Genomic DNA, 14,061 nt, shown 5'->3' with positions numbered 1-14,061 from the left:
TGCAGACATTCTCCCCCAGTCAAGAGATCTGGGTTAAATCCATCGTTCTTTTGCCCACTACGCCACCCCAGTTTCGACATGGCCATATGCAAATCAGTCTTGACCCTGTGCCTCATGGGCACGTAATTACACGCTGTTTGAGGCAAAATTTGAATGCGAGCACTCAGAAATAACGTGAATGGCCAGGACGCAAGAGGCTGTTGTTTGCGCCACATGTATTCTTCGTGCTAAAACGTTTAGTGGCTTATTTATGGGATTTTGGCGTAGGGCAGTGCAACAAGACACCTTGTTTCATTGCCCTACGCCAAAGTGAAAGGGCAGGGATGAATCGTTTGTCAGAAATACAGTGCATTCCTGTCCTTTCTCCCTTTGGTGGCACAGTTTCGGCAGCCTAGTGCCAACGTAGGCATCTTTGCACCATGGTGCAAGAGTACCTCTGTTGCATACAGGATTCGTTTTGTGCAGGAAGGGGCACCTTCCTTACCAAAAAGAATCCTAAGAGACATTTTTCACATTTCTATGTGTGCTGCAGAATGCAGCACATACAGAAAGGGAAAAAAAGAGGAGAAATAAAGATATTTCTTCTCATTACCCCTCATCTCGGGAGGCGTACAGATGTTGAGCTTCCCCAGATTTACATATTTTTGTGAACCTGGGGCAGCATCAAATTCCATGGGTGATGCATAGGAAAACCCAACGCAATGCCCATGGAATGCCTTCCGAGCACAGAGTAAGTCGATGCAGCGATTTGCGCTGCGTTGCCTTATTCATGATTTATTAGGCCACTCAAATCCAAACAGGGTGGCTTTGCGTGGCTTCATAAATTGAATTGAGAGCCCTGCGTCAGGCTTGTAATGCTTTACGTGGTGCAAAAGTGGCACATAGCTCTCATAATAAGCCCCTTACTGTGAAATACATTCTCCCCTCAAAAAGGGACTCAAGGAAGGATTTCGACAGGGAGATTCAGACAAAAGTCTCTCACCTCTCTGTGCACAAGCATACAAAAGGCTGATTGCAATCAGTTTATCCAATTCCAAGAATGCCTGCTACTGTTTCTGCCTGGTCTTACTGCAGTCTACATCTACAAGGAGATAGAGACTTTCCTGACAATCAGAGCTCCTAAAGCAAGTAGGATATATCATGAAGCAGGCACAGTATCCCATTGGCAGCAGAGTTATGTTGGTAGTTGACTTCTTCAACTCTGAAATGTGGTATGGCAGCAAGTTGTAGTTGGTGGGCATAGCTTTGTCTGAATCAATGCCAAGAGGAGGTTTGTTGGATATACTACATTTCTGTTATTTTAAATTTTAATAGACTCAAAAAATTTCAAATGATTTATTTACCATGCAAAGATAGTTAAAACCATCACATGATATAAATCAGACAGGTTAAAACAACAAAGGCCATTTAGGATACAGCTATTTCTACACATAGGCAATTTGTAAATGTTCAGAACTGAGGCTCAAAACGTCAGAGGGCAAATTGCTGTAGGAGCTCCAAGTTAGAGGGAACCAATGTCCTACTAGGTTCCTCATAAGCAAAATTCAGTATAGACTCTGCAGTGCGTACGTGCCAAGATGTCATGTGGTCTCTTACATGCTGCAACAGTGTTTATCATGCTGTGCATGGTTCGAACTGAGAGATGCATGCAGTAAGCGTACCAAAGGAAAGAGCGATTATGCTAGCAGAGATGTCATATTATCTTAGTGGGCCTCAGATAGAGATGTGCTGTAACGTGCTCTACTGCAATAAAAGTATATGGTGCAAACAAGCGGGATGGAAAGGTTGTCATGCTATGCCGAGATAAGGAGCAAAATGCAGACAAAGAGTGCAAAACATGCAAAAGATTAAAACCTGTGCATGGTGTAAACGAACATGGTGAAGCAGTTGTCGTGTTGTGAGGATAAAAAAGATAAGGTGCAGACAAACAATGTGAAACAAAAAAGAAGTTAGAAGCTTTAAGAACCCAGCCTGTGCTGATAGAATCACACTGTTGGAAAGTGGATTATTAGTAGGGGCAAATTTATATATACCGCTGGCAATAAGGCCACTAACACAGTATAGGGCTCAGAATAGGTCTTAGAAAATTATTTTTACGCTCAACCCTCAGTAGCCTGGCTGCGAGCAGGCAGGCTTAACTCCGAAGACAGGTATGTAAAGCATTTAAAAACACCAATTCAGTAAATAATTAACGCACAATGCACAATACAAATCCAACACCAATTAATAAAAATAGGAATTATTTTTATCTTTAAAATGACATCACAATGACAAAAATCCAATGTAGGAAACCGGAGATATGAGTTTTCAAAGATTTAGCATTATCTAGCACATTGAAACTATTGCGCATTATCAGGACATTTGGTGGCGATAGATCTGGATCAAAGTCAAAGTTTTGGGCTGACCGTAATGGAGCCCTGGGCGGCTACCCCTTGCGGTAGATCTCATTCAAAGTTTTAACCTTCTGACTTAGAAAGCTTTTCTTCTCGGGGTCTCTCGGAGCTCTCAGCCAGTCCGGATTCGGTGGGGATTCGCCGGATTGCATTGCGACGAGCTCCCAGTCAAACTTATGGAAGTCCGACCTCTGGAGCATTCCAGCGAGACAAACCAAGGATCCAGGCAGACTCGTGGTTGAAGGCATGTGGCTTTGCTTTCGCGGTTGCTCCCGGTCACCTTTTCTTCGTTCGGACTCAGAAACTTTTACGGAGCTTTTTCTCGCGGGGCCTTCGATGCTCTTCACCAGGCTGGATTCAGTGAGGGTTGGCCGGTCTCAGATTTCGCCTATTCCCGGTCAAACTCTGGAAGTCGGACCTACGGAGCTTTTCAGTGGGACGAACCTGGATGGCAGGCCGGCTTGCAGTTGAAGGCAGGCGGCTTGGCTGGCCAGGTTGAGTCGGTCCACTTATGGAGCTTTTTCCCAAAGTTGCTCCAAACTTCTCCAAACGTCTGGAACGTCTTCATGAAGTTCCTCAATCGGTTCCAAAGTGTCTCAAACTCACTAAAAGGGTCTGGAAGCTCCAAGACAGTCCTTGAAAGTTGAGGGCTCCAGTTCCCACAATCCACTTGGACAAAACCGTTACAAATCCACTGGTAGTGCTCCAGGTTGAGGATTCTTGGTGGTGATATTCCAGGTGAGCTCTGTTAACCTGTAGCTTGCAGGGAGTCCACTTTTAGTCCTTTAACAGCAAGGTAGTACACAGGGCTGTAGTTCTAGATGGTGCAGAAGGCGCAATCGTCAGAGTGCAGGCCTTAGTGATTGCACATCAAAAGTCTCAGCATGGCCTTTCTTGCTTTCTTAGGTTTCAAGCAGCAGATCTGAGAGGCTCTGCCCCTCTAAGATACTCATTCCAATTTCTCTGGGTCAAGCAGGAGTTCACTCCTGTCCAATGGGGTGCAGGGTACCACCCAAAGGTATGACCATATCCTGCAAAGTGTGGCATTATTTTGTCCCAGAGTGCACCAATATTTCCAAATTCATAATGGCTGATTTTCCAGCAGGGAGAGAAGAGCTGGCTAAACACACCCCTAGGATGGCTAATCTCCACAGTCTCTCCCACTTGCATCTGCTCATTCCTTCCTTACGCCTAGCCTAAATGACAGTGGTGTCTTCCCCTTCCCTTGAAGTCCACTATTTATGACTCCTCCCCCTGCTCTGGCATTCCTGTGTAACAGGACACTGCCCTACCAGCAGAGCTGGTTAACCCCAGGGTCTCTTTATCACCTCTTCAAAGGAGCCTGGCTAACCCACTTAACTCTGACCAATCAGAACAGACCACTGGAAGTTCGAATCTGGGCTTACAAACAAGAACGTCTTATAACTTCTTGTCTGTACGTTTTAGGAGAAATTCAACAATATCATATTGTTGGATTTATTAATACCATTCTGGGAAATCTGTGAATGCTAATTTTAGCCTTCTCCTATCAAGAGTTAGTATTTAACAACTTCTTACCACATTAACCTATGTGGGGGGCTTTGCACTGAGAAAAATGACTCGGGCCATTTTGCCAGAACCGGGGTTTATAAAAACATATTTTGTAAGTACTCCGCATATATCTACAGTACCCCCACCCCTTGAACACCTAGGGTGGACTTTTGCCTAGGGAGGAAAAATATTGCAGATCCTCCCTCCACGGTGCACCTAGCACCAAAGTTGATTTTGGGCAGCACTAAATCACAATGTGGGGAGTGAAATGTCCAATTTCACTTAACCCAGGGCATAGTAAACTCATTTTATAAGGGTCCTCCTTATAAATACCTGCTACCCCACACCTGAGACACATAGGGGAGACCCTGGGGGTACCTAATATGCCCAAACATTGTAGGTTATCCATTTTTAAGTGCCCCAAAACCAAAGTCAAGTTTGGGTACAATTTTCTTTTTAAAAGCAGTTCTGCAAACACAGAGCCACTTTTAGACTGACCTCAGGCTTCAGCAGTGCACACATGCAAGTGCAGAAAGGGCTGCTGGCCTCTAAACTGCCATGCCCTATTATATAATAGGGACTGAGAGGTAGTTTCTATCCCCTGACCTATTTTGTACTAGAGCCTTATAGGGTAGGTCATAGGAATCACAGGGGTACCCCAACCCATAGTGTACCCTAGTGTATGTAGGTGTTTTCACTGTATTCTAAATGTGTCTCTTTCAGCATAGCACTGGCCCTGGGCCTGGTTAGGCAGAGCCCAGGGTCAGTCAGATTCTGTTACCACCAGTACCAGTCAGCAAAAAGTTGAGGGGTGCCCAGGGCACAGGATGACTTTCCAACATACACGCACGGAAAAAGTAATTTCCTCTTTGCGCTAAAATGTATGTCATGCTGTGTGAACAAGCGATAATGTGCAAACAAATAAGTCTAAGTAAATAGGCGGTTGAGAGCTTTATAACCTGTATTACTCCTGTATGGTACTTGCATGCGCAGCTGGTAGAGCTGCCTCCAACAGATATTTTGTCATCCTAGTCTTTATTCAGAGAGCCGATGTGAGAGTTGGGGTGCTACAGCTTGTGTAGCAACTGAGTCCGATTGGTAGATCAGCAAGTGATGGTACAGGTTCTACCAAAAATGGGCCCTCAATCAGATTTGAGAATGATGCCAAAAATGTGAAGAACCCTCCATTTAGTGTGGTGTTAGCTGGGTTCATACACTTGGTGACAGCATGCCTGCATGTGCGGACCCCTACCTAAAGGTTTGTGCAAATGTATAGTATATATATCAGCATTTCTCCTATCTGACCACACAGTTGACATACCAGGTTTTCTGATGTTTTGAGCCAAGATGGGTGTCACAGAAACGCACTCTTTATGAACTGTGCATAACACACAAACAAGTATGGCTGGGATCTAAAAAGAAGGTAATTGTTGATAATTTGTCAGGAGTTTGAACACTTGGCTAAGTCTCTCTTCTCAACCAGAAAGGCGATCAGCAGATTTGGCTATTTATAATCTTTTTGAATTCATTCTCTGCACTAGGGACAGCATACAGGTCCGACCTTTGTAGTGGTTGAAGGGAGGAGATCATAAAGTCTCTATATGGTGAAACACACAGAGGGAAGTTTAGCTCATGCCAGATCAGATTATCCAGGGCTCCTTGTGATATGATTTTAAATCAATGGCAGGCTTCAAGGAATGCTCCTCGATCGGGCCAAGTTGTTTTTGATGATACAATTTCCAGGCGCATTTGTGATTGAGAGGTGTATTTGGGTGGTTTGATAAGTGTTATATATTAGCCTGCCTAGGAGGTCGGAATCCTTCCCTCTTGCTATTTCACTCCCATAGGTTATAGTGGGTACCAATTTGGCAGTAAAATTTTACAGAGGGCCACAGTTGAACCTTTCAATTTCTTTGAGAGGAGACCAAATGCAAAAGTGAGAGAACAGGCTTTGACTTTCCACTGGAGCTTTTGCTGATTAAAATTAACTCTGGTGTCGACAATAACCCTGAGACATTTGTAATTGCTTTCACTGACTGGGAGATTTCTACTGATGCACCAGACATTATGTTTATTTATTTCTTACCAATCTTAGGCACATTGGTTTTCTTCAGCTTTATAACCATCCTATTCCTAGTAGTAAAGGGATACAGTTCATTTAGCAGTCTTTGAAGATCTATCCAGGTCTTAATCATTAATGTATATGAGGTTTGACATCGGTTTACTACCCAGCTTTGGCGGGTGTGCATTTAATTCATCCAGCTTTCTTGAAAGGTCTACAATGACCAAATTAAAAAACAGAGGCACCAAGATGCAACACTTCTTCAGGTCTAATGTGGTATGTACTCTTCTTGATAGCTCATTTCCAATGCCAAATTTTACCTGCAGCCACATATTGGTGTACATCATCTGTATAGCCATGAATAGCTTCATCGGGACGCTTCCATCTTCTAGGTTCCGCCAGAAGATATCTCTTGGAACACTGTCAAATGCAGCTTTAAAATTGATGAAGCATATATATAATATCCATTTAGCCACAATCCATACACAGGGCTACTGCCATGAAGTTTGAGAGATCCCAGATCTAGGGCGAAAACCTGTCTGGTTCCAAGGAGCCACCTAGTTATCAGTTGTCCATTTTTGTAGCAGTATGCTTGCAAAATGATTTGCTTTATTGACCAGAAGGGCTACAAGGCGGTAATTGTCAGCGGTACTTTTGCCTCCACCCTTATAGATGGGGTGTATGATAGACTCCTTCTAAGAGTCTGGAACTTCCCCCTGGCTCTCAACCACTTCATAGAAGGGGAATAGCTTGGCTGCACTGAAATATGTATTGACTTTGAAGATTCTCTTTTTTTCTGGCACAGAGCAATTTGGCCCAGAAATAATCCTGGTGCATTTTATTTGCTGTTCAGATTTCCTTTTTATACTGGTGGCCCAGAAATCATCCTGGTGCTTTTTATTTGCTGACAAGATTTCCTTTTTATACTGGCATCAGAGCTGTCCCATTTTAGCTTTTTTGTTTCGCTCTTGGGGTGGCATCTTTAAGCACTGTAGTTGCTTAGAGAGATTTTTCTTAAGTTTCTTCAACACAGGTGTGAAGCAAGGTGTACAAGGCTTTCTTCCCAGGGAATGCTGTCTGTAAATTGTTTTGTTGGGGCATACTGAGATGAGAATGGCAATGGGATAACTTTCATAATAATGTAATTCCTTTCAAAGTTGTACACCCTTTGCATAAATGTTGGCTTCTAGATCAACTTACCATCTGAATCTCTTAGGATTCTCAGTGTGCACGTCTAAAAATGTTAGTATTTTGATGTGGGGTGAGACTGACTGCAGGATTTATGATCTATGAATGATGGTAATTCTCAGAATGATGGTCAATGGACAGGTTTGTTATCTGGTTAAGTAGAGCTAGACCGGCAAATGCGTAATTAATTGTAGAATTTGATTTTTCTGATGTATGCGTCCACCCAAGAGGAATATTCCTGCGAAGGAATACATGAGAACTCTCAGACCATCTGCAGTAATGCAGAGACAACATGTCTCAAAACCTGAAGGCTCTGAACTGGCTGCCATATGAAGCTAGAATTCAACTCAAACTGGCATGTATCACACACAAAGAGATACACTAAATAACACCAGTATACCTAGCTCAGAAAATTGAGATATCTGGAGGAGACAGATATTCTCTGAGCGCCAGAGAACTAGTATTGAAACCTCCTAACTTCCAGAAGAAGAAAACATACAATAGAGTGTTCTCTGGAGTTGCACCTAGAGTCTGGAACTCGCTTCCTCCAAACAATAACATAACATGTGTATTTGTAAAGCACACGTATCACCCAAGGGTATCAAGGCACTGAATAACAGATGTTTATTGTTACCCAACTCAATGGTACTCATTTTATTGACCACACAGGCCCTTACAGTGCACGCATTAGTCCACTGAGCCACCAGATTCGGCTGACAACAACCACCTCAGTCTTCAAGAAGGAAGCCAAGATCTTTTCAATGAGCAAATTCCTACCATTACCAACAGCAGATCAAACACATCAATGTCTGTTTAGAGATTGTCACATAATCCCTCTGGGTATGTAATCTGCTCTCTCCAGAAGAGTCCCCAGATGAAGTTTAACTGACCTATCCAATTTATCAGGAATAGACTAAGTATTCAGCCAGAGGCATATGCCCCATTATAACAGTAAAATGTTTAATCAGACTATTTTCTATTTGCATTAGAGTGTATACATTTTTATATTATTTATTCTTTACGCCCACATGTTAATTTAGTTGGAAATGTTTTTATTTAGACTATCATATTTACGCTCTCTAGTTATGTTTAAATGCATCCTCTAGCAAATTGTCACAACAGTGAATACTATGTAACTGTGAAGGGCTATGATACCCAATCGGGTCAAGTTCACACTATATAAAACCCGAATAAATAAATAAATAGAGATACTTTTTTCTCCCAATTTGTCTATGCACTTCTTTGCTCTGTGTGTCCGGGTAGGGATATTCCAGATGTAATCTTGTGCGTTAGTATGCTCATCATTAGTTTCCCTTTGTCGGAGATTTGAATTGAAATCCCTAGTTGCTAACAATCAAGCATCTAGGTGGCACATTTTTAAACCTGACACAATACCCTGCATTTTATCTAATGATGATTTCTTTCCCCCATGGAATGGGTTAATATAGATGTTTACTATATTCAGGGGAAACATGTGGTTTTCGGTACTGCCAACATTTATCAGAGCCTGTAGCCATGGTTCACTGGTGTCTAGGACCTCGGAATGCGATGGGACCTCATTGCTGAAATAAATGTTTACCCCAACCTTGGATCGCCCTTTCAAGGTTGTCGTACTGGCAGGTGTGAAAAGTTCTATAAAGCCAGTTAGAGGGGTTGATGCTATTAACCAGGTTTCTTGTAGAATGATGATATGGAATGTATGCAGATATGCACAAAAATGTTCTTTGTCAAGTTTCTGATGTAGACCGGCCACATACCAGAAGCAGATGTTGAACGAGGCTACTGGTCCTGATGTAATACAGGGAGAAAATTGGAGATCCACTTGGGCCATTGTTAGACTGAAGTGTCAGAAACTACAGCAAGAGAAAGCCAAGCCCAGTCTTGTGTTTTGTCATGGTTATCAGCACACAATCCACTCTTTATGACTGACAATTTGGCACTGATGAGATTGCGGAGGATGGAATGCAGGTTCTCCCTTTATCTTGTTGCTCGATGGCCTGAACTCTGAATCTGTAAGTTGTATGGGGAGCGGGGCTTCTCCTTGTGCTTAGGGGTCAACACTTGCCACATTATGCGATAGGATCAAATATACTCAAATATAAATTGCTACCAGTGAATATCAAAAAATACGAATCAACTTCCTCCATTGGTTTCATGCCAGTCAACCACCTCAAAAGGCAATGCACTTGACCTCATAGATATCATCCTCTATTACAATCTGGAATCACACTTCATGACATAGAAATGACTCACATCCAACTTCTCTCAAATGTTTGACATCCTCATCCCCACAGGCTACAACACCCAGTGTGCAGTCTGACAATATGACAGGAGGAAGATATGTTGTCATCTCATCTACAAGCCAATCTGGCCCTGCACACTAAACAATTGTGCCGCACTCGCACTCAAGTCATAAAAGTTTTTACCATGCTATTTTTGGCTCTCACCAAAGCTACTTTCAGTCTGATCTTCATTCCCCAATAAGAACTTCACAGACATAAGTTCAGACCTCTTCACCACTGCCAAGGGTTTTTAAACTCACACTTTCCCTCCACGTCCAACCTGAAGGAAATATTTGCCGAACAATGTGTTGAAAGTGGGTAATTTGCTCAACAATTGTCAAAGAGAGCACTCTTAAATGTCACACCTCATTGCATGGCCCAAAGTATAAAGTTAGATGAGAAGAAACAGCTTGATACTGTAAGATGCTATTTCTACATGTGAGGCTGCTAGTATAAAACCAATGCAAATTTGAACGGCAGCCAAAAAAAACATCATGTCAGGTCGAGACACGGAGTTGCATAAGTGCTGAGCTCCTTTCCCTAGCAGCAGAGAGGAATCGAATCTCGATTCTGCCACCCAAAAAATCATCGTGACTGCCAAATTTTAACCCTCTGAAACTAATTCTTCAAAATACATTCAGTCCCACTGTGGGGTGGCTCAGGTGGAGCAGCATGGTGAAAGTGCAAATCATGGGATATATGCGATGCTCACAAAGCACCAGAGGAGGGAGCGGAAGAGTTAGTTCTACCCGATTTTGAAGCCGCCTCGGGTAAAGGATCGAGGCTGTGAAAGCTGATTGGCTTGATGTTGAAGGTCACTGGAGGTGAGGGAGCTACATACCTCTCACAGGGAGATGCAAAGAGGCTGGAATGGCTGGGTCTGCGAAGATACATGAAATAAATAAATCAGGAAACACCAACCTCCTCGTCCTCTGGTGGTGTCAGCTCAAGAATAGAGAACTCAGAGAAGTAGAGTCTGTACATAAGCCAGGGGGGGCTAATATCAGATATGTCAACAAACAAGGTAATTAAAAAAGAGAGGTATTGTTAAATATGGCGCTTGAAAACAGAGAGAAGAAAATGGTGCTGCAAAATATGGCCTTTAGGGGTAGCAATCCTCCAAGCACAGAGATTAGAGCATGATAAAAAGAATTGGGAAGGATGCCAACAGCAAATACACAGAAGTGAGGTGGAAAATCCAGCCCAGAAATGGCATGAGAGGGCCAGAAGGTATACCCTTTGTTTACAACTAATCTCTGTGGAAAGGATATTTTAATGGAAAAAAGGGGATACATCTAAGAATTAACAAGAAACTTCATTACATCCTCCATTGTCATTGCACAATGAAGCACCATCACAACCCTTGCATAGTTCTGGCACAACGGTTGAACAGTCAAGCCAAAAGGACAGTAAAGGCAATGTGACAATTTTAGAATCAATTCAAAAACTGTGGGGACTGATTCTGCTAAGGACCAAAGAGGCTGCAATCGATTTAGACAATACAGTGAGCATATGCCTCTTGGACCATCGATACTCTATTCTTTTGAGTGCCTCAGGGAATCTAATTTCAATTAATGAACTTTATTTAATACATTTTTGGTTTAGTACGCAAAGATTAGAGCCATCATACATACATACACTATTTTTTGAAAACCAAAACACTTGAATCATTTTATCAAAAGAAATATATTTGTTAGATTATTTTTAGTTTTCTTTTTAGTAACAAAAAAAAAACAATTATACAAACATATTGACGACTTTTTCCAGACAATTTTCATGAAACTCTATGTACAATGACATCTTACACATAATATACATTACATAAAATACATAAAGCCTGATCTGATTGATTTTCAAGGTCCTACTATATTTACAAAGTATCAGGTTTTTATTAATTTATATGTCCTCGATACTGTGATCATTCCTAGGTCCGAAGTGGTGAGGTCAGGGAGAACCTGTCAAAGTCCATATCTGGGCTGTCTAAATCTAGCCTAGATTAGATGTCTTTTCAAGCTCTGTGTGGTTACAAACAAGGACACCCTTGGCCTCTGTGAGGGGTTTGCCGACGCGTTTTGACCTTCGTGTGGGGACTGTGAGGATTTTCAGAAGGTTTCCCTCAGGGCTGGGCGATTCTTGTGTAGGACTTTCATGAGTGCCATCATGAATCTTAAGTTGGTGTCACGATCCTGGGAGCGTGGACGTTTGTAATTTTTTTACTACTTCTTTACTGTTTTGGGGTGGACCCTCTTCGTGTCAGTCTTGATGAAATTTCTATCTTCCTTCTGTGGTGTCCTTGAGCTTCCGGTTAACGCCGTCTGCTAACCGGAAGCGCAAGGACACCACAGAAGAAAGATAGAAATTTCATCAAGAATGCTGTGCTCTGCACTTTTGAAACGCAGAGCTGCACCATACGGACAACAATACGGTGCACCCCCGCATTTCTCCTTGGGCTGGTGCTAATTACAGCTGCCTAGCACCAACGCAGGCACCCTTGCAAGGGTGCCTGTGCTGTGCGATTGATTGTTTATGTGCAGGAAGGTGTTCCTTCCTGCACATAAACAATCTTAAATGGTGAGTTGTAACTTCTATGTGTGCTGCTTTGTGCAGCACACATAGAACTTGCAACTTGTCATTTTGAAAAAGATTTTTTATGTGCAGGAAGGGACACCGTCCTGCACATAAACAATCATGCTTGGCGTTTTGCTCTTTCTATGTGTGCTGCACAATAAAGCACACGTAGAAACAGCAAAAACGAGGAGAAAGAAAGCATTTCTCCTCGTCGAGCCATGTTAAGACCAGGATTTTTTGGTCTTAATTTTGGCACTGCCCCATATTTATGCCACCCTTGTAAATATGGGGCAGCGTCAAAATCAATGGATGTTGCAGCAGAATGCCCACCACAACACCCATTGCCCTCCTCTTTAATGCTAAGTATGGCATGAAATGGTGCCTTATTTACAAGGCAACGTCAAGCCACGTTAAGTTGCTTAACACTGCCTTGTAAATAAATCGGAGCCAGCATCGACACAAGAATGTCGGAAAAAAGTGATGTTCCTGTGGCGATAGGGGCTTATAAATATGCCCCTGATTTTCGAGCGAAGAACTCTGAAATTCTGGCCTGGGAAATCAAGGTAACCTTGAGAATGGTACTGCCCAACATAAAAAAGATGCATCTATTGGCAAATTACCGCCCCACAGACTGCTTTAACTTAGATGGAGTCTTTCAATAACAAAAAAGGGACCCAGAGATGACCTTTTCCGTTCTCAAACTAAAACAATTCCTTAGATGAACCAAGAAATAAGAATGTTAACAGATCCACTCGAAAGGAGCAAGGGGCGTGATGTCAGCAATATCTTAAAGAAGGAGCCTCAACCCAGTTAAAAAGACAAAAGCATTATGAACTAAGAAGGAAATGAGATTCTTGCAATGCCAAGAGTAATAGGAAATCCCATTATTAAACTAGTTTCAAAGTAAAATATAGAATATTCTTAAGAGCAGAGGCAGGAAAATCTAGTTTAGAAGAAAATCAAAATACATTTCCAAAGGCAGTTATTTCCGACCTTCTCCTGAGTCAACAGGCTTCATCAGAATCATACTCTGACTTTGAATCAAGCTTTTGTTCTATGGAGTCAGTGTAGTTGTTTAATAAGTCCACTCGACATGTAAAAAATGATAGTCAAGATTCTGCAAGAATGTGAAACGTAAAATATTTTTAAAAAGGGAACACTGGGAATTAACTTCCGATTCTCACATATTTTTGACAGTGTGGCAATTGAATAACGTAGAGGAAACCAGAGAAAAAGTTCAGAACATAAGAACTCGATTAGAAAATGTGTTTCAGAAGTTAGAATACCCTGCTCTACGACTACAGAAAGCATAAGAATGATTGGATCAAGTTCAGGAAACTTCCTATGAATGTCAAGCAAAATGTACTAGAGAAATTAAAACAGGCAAAAATATACACGAATACAATGAGAACAGGTCCGCAGGCAGAATTTAACTTTTACTGGTGTGCCTTAAGGTGTGAAGTTGGACACGGCACTTGAGAAGTACCTGGACAAGCTCATTAAAAAGCTATAGACTATTGAATTTTTATTTAAATGATTTAAAATATAAAAAGGGAGCGTTGGGTTCCAAGTGCGACACATACTTTTCCCCTAAATTATGGCATCAAATTTTGAAGAACGTTTAAGTCAATAGACCCTTTAAGCCCTGTGACTGTTTTACAGTCGGAATTTTCCCAGACATTTCCTATGAAACTGTACAATCAAAAAGATGAAGGCAATATTGCAAGAATTTCAAACCCCAACACAGACTCTGGAACAAAGTTAACTGAGAGCAAATATATAATTGTGAAAAAGATAGAAGGAGTCAAGGAGTTAACAGATACAATGAAATCTAGATCTCAAGAATGAAGAACAAACTGAGCAAAGATATGAAGAAATAATCACTGAATATTAAGTAGGACAAATTAGGGCAATATCTTAAAAAAATATTTTTGGAGACATGTAGGAAGGAAAGATGGTGGAGAAACTTCAAGAAAGTGAAAGAGTGGTGGCTGACCCCTGCTAGCTATAAGTCACAATCATCTTTCTTGCTAAGAAT

At 41.8% G+C, this 14,061-nt stretch overlaps 1 protein-coding gene across 8 annotated transcripts in view; it reads right to left on the bottom strand.

Moving 5' to 3' along the window:
• DOCK10 (dedicator of cytokinesis 10) overlaps nucleotides 1-14,061 on the bottom strand; it is a 1,791,775-nt gene that overhangs the window by 707,751 nt on the left and 1,069,963 nt on the right. The window lies entirely within an intron of this gene.

Source organism: Triturus cristatus, chromosome 11 (assembly GCF_964204655.1).
Source record: "Triturus cristatus chromosome 11, aTriCri1.1, whole genome shotgun sequence".
In the NCBI taxonomy this organism is placed as follows: domain Eukaryota; kingdom Metazoa; phylum Chordata; class Amphibia; order Caudata; family Salamandridae; genus Triturus; species Triturus cristatus.
The sequence above is the reverse complement of the archived record's forward strand: the minus strand, read 5'-3'. Positions and strand labels throughout refer to the sequence as shown.